We start from the raw sequence: 8,872 nt of genomic DNA, 5'->3' as shown, positions 1-8,872 counted from the left end.
TTCCTTTCTAACTTTTGAAAGAGATCCAAGGCTATTACATGTTCTTTGCTGTTATCCAGCTGAACAAATCAAATGATTGGTGATTCTGGAGAAGGATAGTTGATTGTTGAGTCTCATTCCCAAGTCGCTTTAAGTCAGTAGTCGGCCCGAAATTCTAACCCAAAATGTCGATATTTGATGACCTGGGAATGAGACTCAACAATCAACTACCTTTCTCCAGAATCACCTTCACTAACTTCAAATAACCTGAACCTAATCAAGTCCACATGTTGCCCAGAAGACCCTAATGTTTCTTTCATTCATTTGCACTATTGATGCGAGTGCAACCCCTTTGAAAGTTCTTTACATACATAATTCTGTGAAAAAGACACTATAAAATGTCCATTTAATGTTACAATCTCCCCGCTTTACAGTTTAACAACTAAAAAACTAAAAAAACAAATAGTTCACCATTTGCCCTATCATGTAAGAATTGTACACAACTTAACATGTACCACCACTGGCTTGTGTAAAGCACCTATAGTATCAGTTCAGGAAAGAAAGCAAACTGGAGGTGAAGGAGCTACTAGCATCTAATCAGTCCTGCCATTGTCAGGTTAACATGTATTTACAGGGTACAGTGTTAAACCACTTGTGCATCAAGTGTGACCCAGTAATAGCACATACTGTGCGTGATGAGAATCACTTGCTGTGATGAGCACTTTTAAGAAATTCGCTCCAGAAAATAGACTGCGCTGTCACTAACACAGTCCAGAGGACAGACAAGCTTTTGTTTTTAATTGGCCCTGAAAAACAGGTTTCATATATGATCGAAGCGACTGTGAATGCTTTTAGCTGATCAGGTGGAGACAGAGAATTCAAAGCAAACCGGTTGAATTGAGAACAAAGTGCTTGCGTGTCCCTCTCAGCGAGGTATCAGAATGCACACAGAGGTATTCTATTGTTCATACATTAGCTAATGTCATTATCTTGTCTGTGAAGTCAAAAGGGCTGATCTCATGTTATAGGATTTGCAGCCACCTATACTGATCTCATTGGGTAAACGTTTGGCACAGTGACAAAAGAACAGGATGAACATCCAAGTTCTGTAAGTAGTATCGATATACCAACAGCAACCTGACCCCTCTGAGTGGCTGGAATAGAACAGATGTAGAGTTTGTGAATAACATTCAACATGGATGTTTTGTTTTTTTGTTTTGTTTTCTTTGGCTTCATCTCATGTCCAGTGAGATGTTTGAAAAGAAATGTAAAAACTGTCATTTTAAACTCATATTCACTTAGATATTGGAGGGAACCCTTGTAGAGGGGTTGTCTTCAAAGGGGGCGTTGCCAAATTAGTGTGGATGCTGGCAGATACAGTAAATTAGCAGATGTTAGATGAAATGCTCTCCAACTCTTCAGCACGGTTATACTTGAGTTTGGCAAGATATAACCACTGCTTAAGTTCATAGTGATGGCCTGATGTCATTTTACAGCAGTGATCATGAGTACTGTACCACAGCTGGCCTAGAGAGGTGACGATAGATTGGTTACCATAAATACATCCATTCTAAACGCTGTGATATGATTGTATTGATCTAGTTTATTGTATCAATATGAACATTGACTTGTGTAGGGATAAACTAACATGTTATTTGCACTTGCTTATGTGTTGTTCAGTCAGGTGTAGGTAGACACAGTAAACACAAACTAAATAGACAAAACAATAGCATTTCTTTATGTTGCTTACTAAAGAGAAAAAAGTTGTTACAGTATGTTGGCAAATGTTAAAATATGATCAAAACAGACATGTATTGAATACATTGTCTCAATAGCTAATGTAATTTCTCGACATGTGGTCTTTGGTGGCAATTTTGAGAATTTGGTTTTGTAATCAGATAAGAAAACACAGATGGGGGAAACTTTGAATTTTTGTCTTACGCTTACAGTTTGGTTCAGTTCAGGCACTAAAACTACCTGGTTAGGTTTAGGAAAACATCGTGGTTTGGCGTAAAATAACTATGTTGCTTCTTGTAACGTCAGTTACATACATACCTAAATTACACACATAACTTCAGTTACATTATGTATATGACATAACTTCATTACATGAGTAAGTTAAAACAACTCGCTATTGACTTCTGGTTTCACACTGGACACTAGAAAAGTGTACTAGTAGTGGTCTCCTGAATGAAAGTCCTATGCTTGTTTACCCCAACCATCTATCCCCAACCTCCTTCCTCTAAGGACTTTTGGCTCTTTATGCTCCTTCTCCTCACTTCCTCCTTTGAAGCTGTAATAATTACTACAGAAACTAGAGGTTGCCACCTAAGAAGAAGCACAGATATAGTTCATAATAAGATGCTTTCACAGTTGACCAATATGGTGTTTTTTCTGATGGCGACAGCCTGGACATACAGTATTTAGTAGTGTTAACACTACAAATTGGTTTCAACGTATCATTACATCCACGACTTGCTAGGTTGATTATCCTAATCAACTACGAAGACAAATGCCAGAGAAAAAAAAACTCTGCTAAAACTAAGCAGCTTAGTCGTGAAGCACGTGTTATACTCCATTTGTAATATTTCAGATTCTTCCCCTTCTCATCTTCCAATACTGTGGGAAAGCAAGGTCACAATAGTTGAGAATAGTTCCTTAAACTGGCCTTAAGATGTGTATCTTTCTTGGCAATCCTCAGATGGGCGCAGCTATTATGTTGATCTTTCCCCAGAGCGTCTTTTGAATTCATTAGTCCCATAATGCCCATTTGCCATATTTGTTAACATGCTGGGTCACCTGTCTCTAAGCTGTCCATGTTGACTGGCTCTGCCTTTTCATCGTTGAGAGCTACCTGCCATAATGACCCTGTAATAAAGTGTCATTATCTATCCACCCAGTCTAGTGTGCACAAAGCCACTGGTGGAATCCAGGCCCCATCTAATTCATTTCTGCTGGGTATAAATGTCAGCGTCCTTTTGTGAGGATTACGGACATTCCCACATTAGGGCCGGACTGATTGTTCTATATGGAACGGAGGGAGTGGAATAGAGCGTTTGATTTCAGATAATGTTGAACAAGACAAATGCCAGCGGACCGGATGGGGCTTTTTGTCTAAACCTGGCTGCAGACTTGAATCTGAGACTATAACTGTGTCATGGAGAGCTTGAAGAGATGAGAATGACAGTGGTGTGGATTACTCAGTCCGTTATTACAATTTGTCAGGTTTTATGATGTCAGTGACGGCTGGGATTCATCTCTTCAACCTTTTATACTCCACCTCATTGTGCCATCCAAATCTGTTCAAGGTCCTAATTTGTCACTTTGTACATCACTCATTGGGGGGGTTCTGTTAAAACGCATGAATAAATATAGACTTAATCACAAACTCACTTTAATCACAAATAGTCTTCTTTGTTTTTGACTGAATGGATGAATGTGATTCGGGCTCTTTGTTCAGCTAAGACTCATTAAACCGATTTATAACTTCCAACATTTGATTAGCATTTTAGAAAATAATTTGTTATGGTTATTTGGTCAAATCTGTCATTTTGAGCATAAAATTGTTTTTTGAACATCATTGTGAATGCTTGTAAATCAGCATTGCACCTGCCAGTGCTGTTAACTTACACAAAACACAAATCCTTCAAATGTACAGTATATAGTTTTCAAAGATCATTGCTTTGCCAAACATGTTTAATATCTTGTTCAGTAATTGGTATATTGATTGCTAATGTCATCATGATTTAGTAGAGAGGCAGTCATGTGGCAGATTCAACAATTCAAGGGCCCCTTTGTCCATTCATCAGCACCCCTGATTGGGCCCATGTCATGGTTAGCTGCAGGCCCAGCAGATAAAGATCAGTGGATGATTGGGCACACACATTCTTAACATGGCTGACCCGTGACATCTCAGGGGCAAGCAGGGAGCCTGTCATTATGTGTACAATGCACCGCTTTCTTCCCTCTTATCTTTGCTGATGACATTGAGAGTTTTTGCATTAACTCATTAACGAAAAGACTCATCATTAAAGCCATCACGGAGGCACGGTGCAGCGGCGGTGACACCACACCGCCACTGCAAGCAGGAATGTGTCCGAGGCTCTACAGCAGCATGCTGAGAGCATTAGACCTTCACAGTGCTTTGTTGAAAATGTGAAGCTATTCAGACATGTTCCTAATGTCGTCTTCAACACTGTGAATTTGAATTAATGCCACATCATATATAAGATCTCAGTATTTCTGATAAACCACCATAGCTAATAGGTGTATTAATGTTTAATAAATAACGATTATGCTTTGTAGATCAATTATAAGGCATTAATGATAAAAGTGTTTGAATTGCCAGGTTCTGATACATCTCTCCTGGCTCTTAGACCCCTTACCTGCCAGAGAGGGTTTGCAGAGCACCTGGAACAAAAAATGTGTAATAACAACTTTCTAACATTCATAATTGCATATTGAACGGCTTATTAGCAAGTTAGAAACCTGTAACCCTTATGATGATTTGGTATCATTTAACTACAGACGTTATGGCTTGTAGAAAGTCCAACCTTTATAACACTATCATTACCAAATTCATATAAATATATAAACACTTGCTGCCTACTCGCTAAAACCTGATTTTTAAAGCATTGCTAAATGGTAAACTTAAATAATGACATTAGTTACCATGATAATGCTTTATATTAAGGTCTTTGTAATCAAATTTAGTTAATAGGTAATAACACCTTTATAAGTCCTTATAAGATGCCTATTAACATACTTTTTAAAATTACTTTTTTGCAATAAATGTACATGTATTTACAGTTATTTGTTCATATTTTTAATTTTATTGTATACACCCAGTGTACATATAGTACAAAAAAACAGAACTACTGTATAGCTACATATTTATTCATACATATCCACACATATACATGTATGAACATGTATCTTATTAACATTGTTATATATTAATAAGACTATATAAGTCTAAGTATCATAGCATCATAAACACTTACATTGTTGAGTATAATACATTTATAAGAACTTATAAGAAACTTGTTAACTGTTTATAGGCGCTTACAAATGTTAATAAAGCCTTTGTAATGTTTGTAAAGTTTTTATGTTTTTGAACAGTCTCTCAACTGTGAACATGTTTCTTATAAGTACTTATAAATGTCTTAAACTCAACAATTTACGTGTTAATTATGCTTTTATTAACATTTTATATAGTTGTATTAACACTTAACAATGTAAATAAGCAACTTATAATGACTTATAAGGGCCTTATTACCTATCAACTAAGGCTTATTACAAAGACCTTTATATAACCATATACTATTTACTGTTACTTATTAACCCTTTATTATTTTCCCCAAAACTTTTATAGTGATATCTTTGCATTATTTTGATTCTGACTAGTATAATTTAACAAGCCTCATAAAACATAACACGAAGAGGTCTTCATAACACTGTGTTTAAATTTCAAGCCTGTGTCACTCTATGTGTGCCAGCCCACCTCGATGTGTGTTTCCGTGTGTATGTGTGTGTGTGTGTGTGCATGCATGTATGTGTGTGTTCACAACCACATGCATGGTGGATGGGAGTGCTTACGTGCAGCTCATGTGTTAATGCTGTCATTTCCACAGATCAGTCACAGCAGCCTTTCCTCTGTTGTTTATGGTTATGTCACCACAATTACAAGAGAGAAGGGGGGCAGAAATAAAGTGTCTGTGAAAGATTGATAGCTTTGGTCTTTAGTTCAATTGTAAATTAGAATAGCAAGTCCCTATGGGATACAAGGGCTCTATTTATGATTAAGAAAGAGCCTCCATAGCAGAGTGGTGGTAGAAAAGTTTGCTCCCTCTCACAAACAGGCAATTAGCTTGATGAAATGGGTCTTACTTTTTTTTCGCAGCCTGGTTATGTGAACCCATATTATTATGGGCAGCCTCGTAGTTTATGGTATTATTTTCACCTTGAGCTGCAAACAATATGGTGTTTGAGCAAACTCGAGCTGTTTTCATGTGCTTTTTATCACTAGAGCTTAATTTGTGCAGTTCAGAATTAAACAGAGGTATTTATATCATCTGATGAAGGTGGCAAGTATCACACCATCGCTAGTTTTTAGACTGGCTGAGAAACTCTTAAGTGCACATAAATTAAATGAGTACAGGCAAAGGGAATAAGTTTTATTAAGTTATGTATTTATTTATTTATTTGAACTCATCTCAGCTTAAATTTCACACCAATGATTCATTCCAACCTGCTGCAATTAATGATCATACATTTACTGCATATACAGAGTATACTAATTTGCTCGCGACTGCTTTTTTGAGAAAAACACATCATTTACTTATGTATCCCTGCTTTAGTTTAACGTTTGTGTATTTTAACATTCATATAATGAGTTCTCATTAGCAATAAAAACATACCGTTTGAGCCGAATGTATTTCCATCTTGCTTGAAAGTTTTCCTCTGGAGAACTTAATCCATTGTAGACTCACTGCGATGCCAGTTATACAACCTGACAGCACAGATCTGTCCTTTACTGTATGTTTCCTGGAAGAGATCAGTCACACCCTTATTTAACCTGCTTTACTAGTGTTTCATTCATAGAGGAAAATCTGGATCAAAAACGGAGCCAGAAGTTAGTATTAGTTAACACTGTGGAGCAGGCTAATGATCTGAAGAGCTATAAATCCTCCTCTGAAATAAGCTGTGTAAAATATTATTACCTAAACCATTACAGTTAATGGTTTAATGGCTGAAAAAATGATCAGACTGCCGATTATTGAGGCAAAAGAATATCACTGATTGTATTGAAGTTAGTGGGCGAGCCGGTAGGTGGGTGTACCTACTGTACATACACTATGCACCACAGAGCACACGTCAGATGTAAAATTGTGTCTGTGGGGGTTTCATCACTTATTTTGCAAGTGCATGCCACGTCAGTATGTTAATTAAAGGGGCTCTATGGAACTTATTTTGTTGTGACTCCATTTCTAAACTAACGCTTGAGAATGTGCATAAAGTCACTTCCTTTGCACTGTCACAGAAAATATGACCAGAGTCCCTCACAAAGAAATCCACAGCCCGGCAGCATTAAACAACTTCAACAAAGGTTGTAGGCAACAGAGAGAGACCGGGACCAAACAAATTCACAATAACGATCCATAGAAACATTTTTTTAAAAGTCAAATTCATCTTTTACAAATTATACTCGAAATTCAAGTGTCAAGTTTTCATGTACTTCCTTAATGAGGTGAATCCAGGTAGAAAATATGATTTATTTCCAGTTTAAACCACAAAAGACAGCACTGTCAAGTAAGGCAAGGCAGGATTCAGATGTGGATCCTGTGATGTAAAGGTGGCTGCAGTTCAGTATTGTGGTGACCTACCACCTTACTACCAGTACACCTCTGGCCCACGCCTTTCTTTATTCAATAAATAATTTAATAACCATCAATTGCCTGTCTCTGTTGTTTTTTTCCTCTTCTGATATTTTTACTTTGCAAGCCAGATTAGGCTTCTCAGACAACACAGGACGTGTGTGGGCACCTCTCTTTGACGGTTTTGCCCAAGAGCACACACTCCTCTGCCAGCTGTTGTCATGGAAATAACACAAGTTTAAAGCATTTGTTTTAAGCACAAAGACAGTGGTGATCGTCCAGTAGCTCGTCTCTTGCTACTGTTTACACTCGACTAATAAGTTCATTATTGTTCTTTGCTTTAATCCCTTTCTGTGTCTGTGCCAGATGTCGTTGCTGCACGGACAACGCTCAGCAGCCACCACTGTTGTTTACAGCTGTTTCATCATGTCGATTGATCCACAAACAGATGCATCTCTTTGAGTTTGATTCACCAAAGCTGATTCAGACACATTTTTTTTACGTTGGTTCACCGTATTGTTAATTGGAGGTCAACTTCCTGACTTTTAGGTAACCTTTCTGGCCTTATTTTTGTTTGTGTGTGAACTAAAGTTTGGCATAAAAAAAACATATGCTGTATTTCAAGGTCTGCAGTGCGACTGTGTTGTATGATTTGTTTATTGCGGCTTAAATCCCACACAAACACTGCCATTGCCCTGTAAACAATATCGCTGCTGTCTATAACAAGAGGTAAAAATAACAGGTCGACAAAACATTTTTCACCTTTTGTTAATTCTGTTCTCATTTTGCATCCACAATAATGCTGGTAACAAGCACAGCGGTGGCTATTGAACTCATCCCACCATAATACATAATTGCATAAAACAGCCTCAGTAAAAACACTTCTAGGCCATAACTTGTAAGGTCGAGTGGCCATTTTGGAAGAAAATGATGTTTAAAGTTGTATCTGATTATTCGGTTTCATGCTCTTGTTGTCACTGTTAGATAAGACTGTATCTCTCACCCAGTTTCTTATGTGACAAATGGAGGTGGTAAGCAAACAGGATGAGGTGTTTTATGTTGTTGTTGTAGCGCTTGCCAGCGAGCAGAGTTGGTTACGCCTCCTCTTAATGTCTTTACATTTTAACATAAACCCAACATGGATCCTTTATTGATGGAAACCAGCCCTCAGCTGTGATGTCATCAGGCTGTGCAGTACAGTGCAGCCTCAGAGATAATGAATTAGTCTGACTTTGTGGACTTGACAGAAGACATTTACCTGGACGTGGAGTCATCAGTCAGCTTCACATTACATTTTATTTGACAGTTTACACTCAGAAAATACATGTTTATAGACAATCATCGTGCTACTGTATGGCCGAGAATACCTGTTCCTAATTTTCTCTGTGTTGACTTCTCTGACACCACTAAGTGGTGGACCTGCCATAACAGTGTCGATTTGTGCTAAAATACACAAATAACATTTTCAAATACTGATACTTGGTGTTGTTCTGCTGCTATTGTCTCACTATTATATG

This window comes from Pagrus pagrus (assembly GCF_965226575.1).
Source record: "Pagrus pagrus genome assembly, chromosome: 10".
In the NCBI taxonomy this organism is placed as follows: domain Eukaryota; kingdom Metazoa; phylum Chordata; class Actinopteri; order Spariformes; family Sparidae; genus Pagrus; species Pagrus pagrus.
The sequence above is the reverse complement of the archived record's forward strand: the minus strand, read 5'-3'. Positions refer to the sequence as shown.